This window comes from Pan paniscus, chromosome 17 (assembly GCF_029289425.2).
Source record: "Pan paniscus chromosome 17, NHGRI_mPanPan1-v2.0_pri, whole genome shotgun sequence".
In the NCBI taxonomy this organism is placed as follows: Eukaryota; Metazoa; Chordata; class Mammalia; order Primates; family Hominidae; genus Pan; species Pan paniscus.
The window spans coordinates 9,840,591-9,858,062 of NC_073266.2; positions in this window are offsets into that span (position 1 = coordinate 9,840,591).

Genomic DNA, 17,472 nt, shown 5'->3' on the forward strand with positions numbered 1-17,472 from the left:
TTTACGTAAAATATCAAAAGTACACCAAATATATACTATATACTGTACATAAAATATCAAAAAGTACAGTAAATATATTTCATATATTGTACATATAATATTAACTAAAAGTACACCAAATATATTTTATAAAATGTATATAAAATATAAAAAATTACAGTAAGTATATATTATCTACTGTACATAAAATATCTAAAAGTACACCAAATATGTGTTATATATACTGTAAATAAACTATCAAAAACTTCAGTAATTATATTTAATATACTGTACATAAAATATCAATAATTACACCAAATGTATATTATACATTCTAAATAATATATCAAAAAGGACAGTAAATATATATTACACACTATGTAAAATATCAAAAACTACCCCAAATATATATTATATAATTTACATAAAATATCAAAGGTACACCAAATATATATTATATACTGTACATAAAATATCAAAAAGTACAGTAAATATATTTCATATATTGTACATATAATATTAACTAAAAGTACACCAAATACATTTTACATACTGTAAATAAAATATAAAAATTACAGTAAGTATATATTATCTACTGTACATAAAATATCAAAAAGTACACCAAATATGTGTTATATATACTGTAAATAAACTATCAAAATCTTCAGTAATTATCTTTAATATACTGTACATAAAATATCAAAAATTACACCAAATGTATATTATACACTCTAAATAAAATATGAAAAAGGACAGTAAATATATATTAAACCCTATGTGAAATATCAAAAACTACACCAAATACATATTATATAATTTACATAAAATATCAAAAGTACACCAAATATATATTATATACTGTACATAAAATATCAAAAAGTACAGTAAATATATTTCATATGTTGCACATATAATATTAACTAAAACTACACCGAATACATTTTATATACTGTAAATAAAATATCAAAAATTGCAGTAAGTATATATTATCTACTGTACATAAAATATCAAAAAGTACACCAAATATGTGTTATATATACTGTAAATAAACTATCAAAATCTTCAGTAATTATATTTAATATACTGTTCATAAAATATCAAAAATTACACCAAATGTATATTATACACTCTAAATAAAATATCAAAAAGGACAGTAAATATATATTACACTCTATGTAAAATATCAAAAACTACACCAAATATATATTATATAATTTACATAAAATAACAAAAGTACACCAAATATATATTATATACTGTTCATAAAATATCAAAAAGTACAGAAAATTTATTTCATATATTGTACATATAATATTAACTGAAAGTCCACCAAAAACATTTTACATACTGTAAATAAATTATAAAAAATTACAGTAAGTATATATTATCTACTGTACATAAAATATCAAAAAGTACATCAAATATGTGTTATATATACTGTAAATAAACTATCAAAGTATTCAGTAATTATATTTAATATACTGTTCATAAAATATCAAAAATTACACCAAATGTATATTATACACTCTAAATAAAATATCAAAAAGGACAGTAAATATATATTACACTCTATGTAAAATATCAAAAACTACACGAAATATATATTATGTAATTTACATAAAATATCAAAAGTACACCAAATATATATTATATACTGTACATAAAATATCAAAAAGTACAGTAAATATATTTCATATATTGTACATATAATATTAACTAAAAGTACACCAAATACATTTTACATACTGTAAATAAAATATCAAAAATTACGGTAAGAATATATTATCTAATGTACATAAAATATCAAAAAGTACACCAAATATGTGTTATATATACTGAAAATAAACTATCAAAATCTTCAGTAATTATATTTAATATACTGTACATAAAATATCAAAAATTTCAACAAATGTATATTATACACTCTAAATATTATATCAAAAAGGACAGTAAATATATATTACATTCTAGGTAAAATATAAAAAACTACACCAATCATATAATACATAATTTACATAAAATACCAAAAGTGCACCAAATATATATTATATACTGTACATAAAATATCAAAAAGTACAGTAAATATATTTCATATATTGTACATATAATATTAACTAAAAGTACACCAAATACATTTTATGTACTGTATATAAAATATCAAAAATTACAGTAAGTGTATATTATCTACTGTACATAAAATATCAAAAAGTACACCAAATATGTGTTATATATACTGTAAATAAACTATCAAAATCATCAGTAATTATATTTAATATACTGTACATAAAATATCAGTAATTACACCAAATGTATATTATACACTCTAAATAAAATATCAAAAATGACAGTAAATATATATTACACTCTATGTAAAATATCAAAAACTACACCAAATATATATTATATAAGTTTCATAAAATATCAAAAGTACACCAAACATATATTATATACTGTACATAAAATATCAAAAAGTACAGTAAATATATTTCATATATTGTACATATAATATTAACTTAAAGTACACCAAATACATTTTACATACTGTAAATAAAATATCAAAAATTACAATAAGTATATATTATCTACTGTACATAAAATATCAAAAAGTACACCAAATATGTGTTATATATACTGTAAATAAACTATCAAAATCTTCAGTAATTATATTTAATATACTGTTCATAAAATATCAATAATTACACCAAATGTATATTATACACTCTAAATAAAATATCAAAAAGGACAGTAAATATATATTACACACTATGTAAAATATCAAAAACTACACCAAATATATATTATATAATTTACATAAAATATCAAAAGTACACCAAATATATATTATATACTCTACATAAAATATCAAAAAGTACAGTAAATCTATTTCATATATTGTGCATATAATATTAACTAAAAGTACACCAAATACATTTTACATACTGTGAATAAAATATAAAAAATTACAGTAAGTATATATTATCTACTGTACATAAAATATCAAAAAGTACAGTAAATATATTTCATATATTGTACATATAATATTAACTAAAAGTACACCAAATACATTTTACATACTGTAAATAAAATATCAAAAATTACAGTAAGTATATATTATCTACTGTACATAAAATATCAAAAAGTCCACCAAATATGTGTTATATGTACTGTAAATAAACTATCAAAATCTTCAGTAATTATATTTAATATACTGTACATAAAATATCAAAAATTACACCAAATGTATATTATACACTCTAAATAAAATATCAAAAAGGACAGTAAATATATATTACACTCTATGTAAAATATCAAAAACTACACCAAATATATATTATATAATTTACATAAAATATCAAAAGTTCCCCAAATATATATTATATACTGTACATAAAATATCAAAAAGGACAGTAAATATATTTCTTATATTGTACATATAATATTAACTAAAACTACACCAAATACATTTCATATACTGTAAATAAAATATCAAAAATTACAGTAAGTATATATTATCTACTGTACATAAACTATCAAAAAGTACACCAAATATGTGTTATATATACTGTAAATAAACTATCAAAATATTCAGTAATTATATTTAATATACTGTACATAAAATATCAATAATTACACCAAATGTATATTATACACTCTAAATAAAATAACAAAAATGACAGTAAATATATATTACACTCTATGTAAAATATCAAAATCTACACCAAATATATATTATATAATTTACATAAAATATCAAAAGTACACCAAATATATGTTATATACTGTACATAAAATATCAAAAAGAACAGTAAATATATTTCATTTATTGTACATATATTAACTAAAAGTACATCAGATACATTTTACATACTGTAAATAAAATATAAAAAATTACAGTATGTATATATTATCTACTGTACATAAAATATCAAAATGTACACCAAATATGTGTTATATATACTGAAAATAAACTATCAAAATCTTCAGTAATTATATTTAATATACTGTAAATAAAATATCAGTAATTACACCCAATGTATATTATACACTCTAAATGAAATATCAAAAAGGACAGTAAATATATATTACACTCTATGTAAAATATCAAAAACTACACCAAATATATATTATATAATTTACATAAAATATCAAAAGTACACAAAATATGTATTGTATACTATACATAAAATATCAAAAAGTAAAGTAAATATATTTCATATATTCTACATATAATATTAACTAAAAGTACACCAAATACATTTTATATACTGTAAATAAAATACCAAAAATTACAGTAAGTATATATTATCTACTGTACATAAAATATCAAAAAGTACACCAAATATGTGTTATATATACGGTAAATAAACTATCAAAACCTTCAGTAATTATATTTAATATACTGCTCATAAAATATCAAAAATTACACCAAATGTATATTATACACTCTAAATAAAATATCAAAAAGGACAGTAAATATATATTACACTCTATGTAAAATATCAAAAACTACACCAAATATATATTATATAATTTACATAAAATATTAAAAGTACACCAAATATATATTATATACTGTACATAAAATATCAAAAAGTACAGTAAATATATTTCATATATTGTACATATAATATTAACTAAAAGTACACCAAATACATTTTACATGCTGTAAATAAAATATAAAAAATTACAGTAAGTATATATTATCTACTGTACATAAAATATCAAAAAGTACACCAAATATGTGTTATATATACTGTAAATAAACTATCAAAATCTTCAGTAATTATATTTAATATACTGTACATAAAATATCAAAAATTACACCAAATGTATATTATACACTCTAAATAAAACATCAAAAAGGACAGTAAATATATATTACACTCTATGTAAAATATCAAAAAGTACACCAAATATATATTATATAATTTACATAAAATATCAGAAGTACACCAAATATATATTATCTACTGTACATAAAATATCAAAAAGTACAGTAAATATATTTCATATATTGTACATATAATATTAACTAATAGTACACCAAATATATTTTACATAGTGTAAATAAAATATAAAAATTACAGTAAGTATATATTATCTACTGTACATAAAACATCAAAAAGTACACCAAATATGTGTTATATATACTGTAAATAAACTATCAAAATCTTCAGTAATTATATTTAATATACTGTACATAAAATATCAAAAATTACACCAAATGTATATTATACACTCTAAATAAAATATCAAAAAGGACAGTAAATATATATTACACTCTATGTAAAATATCAAAAACTACACCAAATGTATATTATATAATTTACATAAAATATCAAAAGTACACCAAATATATATTATATACTGTACATAAAATATCAAAAAGTACAGTAAATATATTTCATATATTGTACATATAATATTAACTAAAAGTACACCAAATACATTTTACATACTGTAAATAAAATATCAAAAATTACAGTAAGTATATATTATCTACTGTACATAAAATATCAAATAGTACAGTAAATATATTTCATATATTGTACATATAATATTAACTGAAAGTACACCAAATACATTTTACATACTGTAAATAAAATATAAAATATTACAGTAAGTATATATTATCTACTGTACATAAAATATCAAAAAGTACACCAAATATGTGTTATATATACTGTAAATAAACTATCAAAATCTTCAGTAATTATATTTAATATACTGTACATAAAATATCAAAAATTACACCAAATGTATATTATACACTCTAAATAAAACATCAAAAAGGACAGTAAATATATATTACACTCTATGTAAAATATCAAAAACTACACAAAATATATAATATATAATTTACATAAAATATCAAAAGTACACCAAATATATATTATCTACTGTACATAAAATATCAAAAAGTACAGTAAATATATTTCATATATTGTACATATAATATTAACTAATAGTACACCAAATATATTTTACATAGTGTAAATAAAATATAAAAATTACAGTAAGTATATATTATCTACTGTACATAAAACATCAAAAAGTACACCAAATATGTGTTATATATACTGTAAATAAACTATCAAAATCTTCAGGAATTATATTTAATATACTGTACATAAAATATCAAAAATTACACCAAATGTATATTATACACTCTAAATAAAATATCAAAAAGGACAGTAAATATATATTACACTCTATGTAAAATATCAAAAACCACACCAAATATATATTATATAATTTACATAAAATATCAAAAGTACACCAAATATATATTATATACTGTACATAAAATATCAAAAAGTACAGTAAATATATTTCATATATTGTACATATAATATTAACTAAAAGTACACCAAATACATTTTACATACTGTAAATAAAATATCAAAAATTACAGTAAGTATATATTATCTACTGTACATAAAATATCAAAAAGTACACCAAATATGTGTTATATATACTGTAAATAAACTATCAAAAACTTCAGTAATTATATTTTATATACTGTACATAAAATATCAAAAATTACACCAAATGTATATTATACACACTAAATAAAATATCAAAAACGACAGTAAATATATATTACACTCTATGTAAAATATCAAAAACTACACCAAATATATATTATATAATTTACATAAAATATCAAAACTACACCAAATATATATTATATACTGTATATAAAATATCAAAAAGTACAGTAAATATATTTCATATATTGTACATATAATATTAACTAAAAGTACACCAAATACATTTTACATACTGTAAATAAAATATATAAAATTACAGTAAGTATATATTATCTACTGTACATAAATTATCAAATAGTACAGTAAATATATTTCATATATTGTACATATAATATTAACTGAAAGTACACCAAATACATTTTACATACTGTAAATAAAATATAAAATATTACAGTAAGTATATATTATCTACTGTACATAAAATATCAAAAAGTACACCAAATATGTTTTATGTATACTGTAAATAAACTATCAAAATCTTCAGTAATTATATTTAATATACTGTTCATAAAATATCAAAAATTACACCAAATGTATATTATACACTCTAAATAAAATAACAAAAAGGACAGTAAGTATATATTACACCCCTTGTAAAATATCAAAAACTACACCAAATATATATTATATAATTTATATAAAATATCAAAAGTACACCAAATGTATATTATATACTGTACATAAAATATCAAAAAGTACAGTAAATATATTTCATATATTGTACATATAATATTAACTAAAAGTACACCAAATATATTTTACATAGTGTAAATAAAATATGAAAATTACAGTAAGTATATATTATCTACTGTACATAAAACATCAAAAAGTACACCAAATATGTGTTATATGTACTGTAAATAAACTATCAAAATCTTCAGTAATTATATTTAATATACTGTTCATAAAATATCAAAAATTACACCAAATGTATATTATACACTCTAAATAAAATATCAAAAAGGACAGTAAATATATATTACACTCTATGTAAAATATCAAAAACTACACCAAATAAATAATATAATTTACATAAAATATCAAAAGTACAACAAATATATCTTATATACTGTACATAAAATATCAAAAATACAGTAAATATATTTCATATATTGTACATATAATATTAACTAAAAGTACAACAAATACATTTTACATACTGTAAATAAAATATCAAAAATTACAGTAAGTATATATTATCTACTGTACATAAAATATCAAAAAGTACACCAAATATGTGTTATATATACGGTAAATAAACTATCAAAACCTTCAGTAATTATATTTAATATACTGCTCATAAAATATCAAAAATTACACCAAATGTATATTATACACGCTAAATAAAATATCAAAAAGGACAGTAAATATATATTACACTCTATGTAAAATATCAAAAACTACACCAAATATATATTATATAATTTACATAAAATATCAAAAGTACACCAAATATATATTATATACTGTACATAAAATATCAAAAAGTACAGTAAATATATTTCATATATTGTACATATAATATTAACTAAAAGTACACCAAATACATTTTACATACTGTAAATAAAATATAAAAAATTACAGTAAGTATATATTATCTACTGTACATCAAATATCAAAAAGTACATCAAATATGTGTTATATATACTGTAAATAAACTATCAAAGTCTTCAGTAATTATATTTAATATACTGTACATAAAATATCAAAAATTACACCAAATGTATATTATACACTCTAAATAAAACATCAAAAAGGACAGTAAATATATATTACACTCTATGTAAAATATCAAAAACTACACCAAATATATAATATATAATTTACATAAAATATCAAAAGTACACCAAATATATATTATCTACTGTACATAAAATATCAAAAAGTACAGTAAATATATTTCATATATTGTACATATAATATTAACTAATAGTACACCAAATATATTTTACATAGTGTAAATAAAATATAAAAATTACAGTAAGTATATATTATCTACTGTACATAAAACATCAAAAAGTACACCAAATATGTGTTATATATACTGTAAATAAACTATCAAAATCTTCAGTAATTATATTTAATATACTGTACATAAAATATCAAAAATTACACCAAATGTATATTATACACTCTAAATAAAATATCAAAAAGGACAGTAAATATATATTACACTCTATGTAAAATATCAAAAACTACACCAAATATATATTATATAATTTACATAAAATATCAAAAGTACACCAAATATATATTATATACTGTACATAAAATATCAAAAATTACAGTAAATATATTTCATATATTGTACATATAATATTAACTAAAAGTACACCAAATACATTTTACATACTGTAAATAGAATATCAAAAATTACAGTAAGTATATATTATCTACTGTACATAAAATATCAAAAAGTACACCAAATATGTGTTATATATACTGTAAATAAACTATCAAAAACTTCAGTAATTATATTTTATATACTGTACATAAAATATCAAAAATTACACCAAATGTATATTATACACACTAAATAAATATCAAAAACGACAGTAAATATATATTACACTCTATGTAAAATATCAAAAACTACACCAAATATATATTATATAATTTACATAAAATATCAAAAGTACACCAAATATATATTATATACTGTATATAAAATATCAAAAAGTACAGTAAATATATTTCATATATTGTACATATAATATTAACTAAAAGTACACCAAATACATTTTACATACTGTAAATAAAATATAAAAAATTACAGTAAGTATATATTATCTACTGTACATAAATTATCAAATAGTACAGTAAATATATTTCATATATTGTACATATAATATTAACTGAAAGTACACCAAATACATTTTACATACTGTAAATAAAATATAAAATATTACAGTAAGTATATATTATCTACTGTACATAAAATATCAAAAAGTACACCAAATATGTTTTATGTATACTGTAAATAAACTATCAAAATCTTCAGTAATTATATTTAATATACTGTTCATAAAATATCAAAAATTACACCAAATGTATATTTTACACTCTAAATAAAATAACAAAAAGGACAGTAAGTATATATTACACCCCTTGTAAAATATCAAAAACTACACCAAATATATATTATATAATTTATATAAAATATCAAAAGTACACCAAATGTATATTATATACTCTACATAAAATATCAAAAAGTACAGTAAATATATTTCATATATTGTACATATAATATTAACTAAAAGTACACCAAATATATTTTACATAGTGTAAATAAAATATAAAAATTACAGTAAGTATATATTATCTACTGTACATAAAACATCAAAAAGTACACCAAATATGTGTTATATGTACTGTAAATAAACTATCAAAATCTTCAGTAATTATATTTAATATACTGTTCATAAAATATCAAAAATTACACCAAATGTATATTATACACTCTAAATAAAATATCAAAAAGGACAGTAAATATATATTACACTCTATGTAAAATATCAAAAACTACACCAAATATATAATATAATTTACATAAAATATCAAAAGTACACCAAATATATCTTATATATTGTACATAAAATATCAAAAATACAGTAAATATATTTCATATATTGTACATATAATATTAACTAAAAGTACAACAAATACATTTTACATACTGTAAATAAAATATCAAAAATTACAGTAAGTATATATTATCTACTGTACATAAAATATCAAAAAGTACACCAAATATGTGTTATATATACGGTAAATAAACTATCAAAACCTTCAGTAATTATATTTAATATACTGCTCATAAAATATCAAAAATTACACCAAATGTATATTATACACTCTAAATAAAATATCAAAAAGGACAGTAAATATATATTACACTCTATGTAAAATATCAAAAACTACACCAAATATATATTATATAATTTACATAAAATATCAAAAGTACACCAAATATATATTATATACTGTACATAAAATATCAAAAAGTACAGTAAATATATTTCATATATTGTACATATAATATTAACTAAAAGTACACCAAATACATTTTACATACTGTAAATAAAATATCAAAAATTACAGTAAGTATATATTATCTACTGTACATAAAATATCAAAAAGTACACCAAATATGTTTTATATATACTGTAAATAAACTATCAAAATCTTCAGTAATTATATTTAATATACTGCTCATAAAATATCAAAAATTACACCAAATGTATATTATACACTCTAAATAAAATATCAAAAAGGACAGTAAATATATATTACACTCTATGTAAAATATCAAAAACTACACCAAATATATATTATATAATTTACATAAAATATCAAAAGTACACCAAATATATCTTATATACTGTACATAAAATATCAAAAAGTACAGTAAATATATTTCATATATTGTACATATAATATTATCTAAAAGTACACCAAATACATTTTACATACTGTAAATAAAATATCAAAAATTACAGTAAGTATATATTATCTACTGTACATAAAATATCAAAAAGTACACCAAATATGTGTTATATATACTGTAAATAAACTATCAAAATCTTCAGTAATTATATTTAATATACTGCTCATAAAATATCAAAAATTACACCAAATGTATATTATACACTCTAAATAAAATATCAAAAAGGACAGTAAATATATATTACACTCTATGTAAAATATCAAAAACTACACCAAATATATATTTTATAATTTACATAAAATATCAAAAGTACACCAAATGTATATTATATACTGTACATAAAATATCAAAAAGTACAGTAAATATATTTCATATATTGTACATATAATATTAACTAAAAGTACACCAAATACATTTTACATACTGTAAATAAAATATCAAAAATTACAGTAAGTATATATTATCTACTGTACATAAAATATCAAAAAGTACACCAAATATGTGTTATATATACTGTAAATAAACTATCAAAACCTTCAGTAATTATATTTAATATACTGCTCATAATATAACAAAAATTACACCAAATGTATATTATACACTCTAAATAAAATATCAAAAAGGACAGTAAACATATATTACACTCTATGTAAAATATCAAAAACTACACCAAATATATATTATATAATTTACATAAAATATCAAAAGTACACCAAATATATATTATCTACTGTACATAAAATATCAAAAAGTACAGTAAATATATTTCATATATTGTACATATAATATTAACTAATAGTACACCAAATATATTTTACATAGTGTAAATAAAATATAAGAATTACAGTAAGTATATATTATCTACTGTACATAAAACATCAAAAAGTACACCAAATATGTGTTATATATACTGTAAATAAACTATCAAAATCTTCAGTAATTATATTTAATATACTGTACATAAAATATCAAAAATTACACCAAATGTATATTATACAATCTAAATAAAATATCAAAAAGGACAGTAAATATATATTACACTCTATGTAAAATATCAAAAACTACACCAAATATATATTATATAATTTACATAAAATATCAAAAGTACACCAAATATATATTATAAACTGTACATAAAATATCAAAATAACAGTAAATATATTTCATATATTGTACATATAGTAACTAAAAGTACACCAAATACATTTTACATACTGTAAATAAAATATAAAAAATTACAGTAAGTATATATTATCTACTGTACATAAAATATCAAAAAGTACACCAAATATGTGTTATATATACTGTAAATAAACTATCAAAATCTTCAGTAATTATATTTAATATACTGTACATAAAATATCAATAATTACACCAAATGTATATTATACACACTAAATAAAATATCAAAAATGACAGTAAATATATATTACACTTTATGTAAAATATCAAAAACTACACCAAATATATATTATATAATTTACATAAAATATCAAAAGTACACCAAATATATATTATATACTGTACATAAAATATCAAAAAGTACAGTAAGTATATATTATCTACTGTACATAAAATATCAAAAAGTACACCAAATATGTGTTATATATACTGTAAATAAACTATCAAAAACTTCAGTAATTATATTTAATATACTGAACATAAAATATCAAAAATTACACCAAATGTATATTATACACTCTAAATAAAATAACAAAAATGACAGTAAATATATATTACACTCTATCTAAAATATCAAAAACTACACCAAATATATATTATATAATTTACATAAAATATCAAAAGTACACCAAATATATATTATCTACTGTACATAAAATATCAAAAAGTACAGTAAATATATTTCATATATTGTACATATAATATTAACTAAAAGTACACCAAATACATTTTACATACAGTAAATAAAGTATAAGAAATTACAGTAAGTATATATTATCTACTGTACATAACATATCAAAAAGTATTCCAAATATGTGTTATATATACTGTAAATAAACTATCAAAATCTTCAGTAATTATATTTAATATACTGTACATAAAATATCAAAAATTGCACCAAATGTATATTATACACTCTAAATAAAATATCAAAAAGGACAGTAAATATATATTACACTCTATGTAAAATATGAAAAACTACACCAAATATATATAATATAAATTAAATAAGATATCAAAAGTACACCAAATATATATTATATACTGTACATAAAATATCAAAAAGTACAGTAAATATATTTCATATATTGTACATATAATATTAACTAAAAGTACACCAAATACATTTTACATACTGTAAAATAAATATAAAAATTTACAGTAAGTATATATTATCTACTGTACATAAAATATCAAAAAGTACAGTAAATGTATTTCATATATTGTACATATAATATTATCTAAAAGTACAACAAATACATTTTAAATACTGTAAATATAATATCAAAAATTACAGTAAGTATATATTATCTACTGTACATAAAATATCAAAAAGTACACCAAATATGTGTTATATATACTGTAAATAAACTATCAAAATCTTCAGTAATTATATTTAATATACTTTTCATAAAATATCAAAAAATACACCAAATGTATGACACTCTAAATAAAATATCAAAAGCGACAGTAAATATATATTAGACTCTATGTAAAATATCAAAAACTACACCAAATATATATTATTTAATTTACGTAAAATATCAAAAGTACACCAAATATATATTATATACTGTACATAAAATATCAAAAAGTACAGTAAATATATTTCATATATTGTACATATAATATTAACTAAAAGTACACCAAATATATTTTATATACTGTATATAAAATATAAAAAATTACAGTAAGTATATATTATCTACTGTACATAAAATATCTAAAAGTACACCAAATATGTGTTATATATACTGTAAATAAACTATCAAAAACTTCAGTGATTATATTTAATATACTGTACATAAAATATCAATAATTACACCAAATGTATATTATACACTCTAAATAAAATATCAAAAAGGACAGTAAATATATATTACACACTATGTAAAATATTAAAAACTACACCAAATATATATTATATAACTTACATAAAATATCAAAAGTACACCAAATATATATTATATACTGTACATAAAATATCAAAAAGTACAGTAAATATATTTCATATATTGTACATATAATATTATCTAAAAGTACAACAAATACATTTTAAATACTGTAAATAAAATATCAAAAATTACAGTAAGTATATATTATCTACTGTACATAAAATATCAAAAAGTACACCAAATATGTGTTATATATACTGTAAATTAACTATCAAAATCTTAAGTAGTTATATTTAATATACTGTACATAAAATATCAAAGTTACACCAAATGTATATTATACACTCTAAATAAAATATCAAAAAGGACAGTAAATATATATTACACTCTATGTAAAATATCAAAAACTACACCAAATATATATTATATAATTTACATAAAATATCAAAAGTACACCAAATATATATTATATACTGTACATAAAATATCAAAAAGTACAGTAAATATATTTCATATATTGTACATATAATATTAACTAAAAGTACACGAAATACATTTTACATACTGTAAATAAAATATCTAAAATTACAGTAAGTATATATTATCTACTGTACACAAAATATCAAAAAGTACACCAAATATGTGTTATATATACTGTAATTAAACTATCAAAATCTTCAGTAATTATATTTAATATACTGTTCATAAAATATCAAAAAATACACCAAATGTATGACACTCTAAATAAAATATCAAAAGCGACAGTAAATATATATTAGACTCTATGTAAAATATCAAAAACTACACCAAATATATATTATTTAATTTACGTAAAATATCAAAAGTACACCAAATATATATTATATACTGTACATAAAATATCAAAAAGTACAGTAAATATATTTCATATATTGTACATATAATATTAACTAAAAGGACACCAAATATATTTTATATACTGTATATAAAATATAAAAAATTACAGTAAGTATATATTATCTACTGTACATAAAATATCTAAAAGTACACCAAATATGTGTTATATATACTGTAAATAAACTGTCAAAAACTTCAGTAATTATATTTAATATACTGTTCATAAAATATCAATAATTACACCAAATGTATATTATACACTCTAAATAAAATATCAAAAAGGACAGTAAATATATATTACACACTTTGTAAAATATCAAAAACTACACCAAATATATATTATATAATTTACATAAAATATCAAAAGTACACCAAATATATCTTATATACTGTACATAAAATATCAAAAAGTACAGTAAATATATTTCATATATTGTACATATAATATTATCTAAAAGTACACCAAATACATTTTACATACTGTAAATAAAATATCAAAAATTACAGTAAGTATATATTATCTACTGTACATAAAATATCAAAAAGTACACCAAATATGTGTTATATATACTGTAAATAAACTATCAAAATCTTCAGTAATTATATTTAATATACTGCTCATAAAATATCAAAAATTACACCAAATGTATATTATACACTCTAAATAAAATATCAAAAAGGACAGTAAATATATATTACACTCTATGTAAAATATCAAAAACTACACCAAATATATATTATATAATTTACATAAAATATCAAAAGTACACCAAATATATATTATATACTGTACATAAAATATCAAAAAGTACAGTAAATATATTTCATATATTGTACATATAATATTAACTAAAATTACACCAAATACATTTTACATACTGTAAATAAAATATCAAAAATTACAGTAAGTATATATTATCTACTGTACATAAAATATCAAAAAGTACACCAAATATGTGTTATATATACTGTAAATAAACTATCAAAACCTTCAGTAATTATATTTAATATACTGCTCATAATATAACAAAAATTACACCAAATGTATATTATACACTCTAAATAAAATATCAAAAAGGACAGTAAATATATATTACACTCTATGTAAAATATCAAAAACTACACCAAATATATATTATATAATTTACATAAAATATCAAAAGTACACCAAATATATATTATCTACTGTACATAAAATATCAAAAAGTACAGTAAATATATTTCATATATTGTACATATAATATTAACTAATAGTACACCAAATATATTTTACATAGTGTAAATAAAATATAAGAATTACAGTAAGTATATATTATCTACTGTACATAAAACATCAAAAAGTACACCAAATATGTGTTATATATACTGTAAATAAACTATCAAAATCTTCAGTAATTATATTTAATATACTGTACATAAAATATCAAAAATTACACCAAATGTATATTATACAATCTAAATAAAATATCAAAAAGGACAGTAAATATATATTACACCCTATGTAAAATATCAAAAACTACACCAAATATATATTATATAATTTACATAAAATATCAAAAGTACACCAAATATATATTATATACTGTACATAAAATATCAAAAAGTACAGTAAATATATTTCATATATTGTACATATAATATTAAATAAAGTACACCAAATACATTTTACATACTGTAAATAAAATATAAAAAATTACAGTAACTATATATTATCTACTGTACATAAATTATCAAACAGTACAGTAAATATATTTCATATATTGTACATATAATATTAACTGAAAGTAAACCAAATACATTTTACATACTGTAAATAAAATATAAAATATTACAGTAAGTATATATTATCTACTGTACATAAAATATCAAAAAGTACACCAAATATGTGTTATGTATACTGTAAATAAACTATCAAAATCTTCAGTAATTATATTTAATATACTGTTCATAAAATATCAAAAATTACACCAAATGTATATTATACACTCTAAATAAAATAACAAAAAGGACAGTAAGTATATATTACACCCCTTGTAAAATATCAAAAACTACACCAAATATATATTATATAATTTACATAAAATATCAAAAGTACACCAAATATATATTATATACTGTACATAAAATATCAAAAAGTACAGTAAATATATTTCATATATTGTACATATAATATTAACTAAAAGTACACCAAATACATTTTACATACTGTAAATAAAATATAAAAAATTACAGTAAGTATATATTATCTACTGTACATAAAATATCAAAAAGTACAGCAAATATGTGTTATATATAGTAAATAAACTATCAAAATCTTCTGTAATTATATTTAATATACTGTATATAAAATATCAAAAATTACATCAAATGTATATTATACACTCTAAATAAAATATCAAAAAGGACAGTAAATATATATTACACTCTATGTAAAATATCAAAAACTACACCAAATATATATTATATAATTTAAATAAAATATCAAAAGTACACCAAATATATATTATATACTGTACATAAAATATCAAAAAGTACAGTA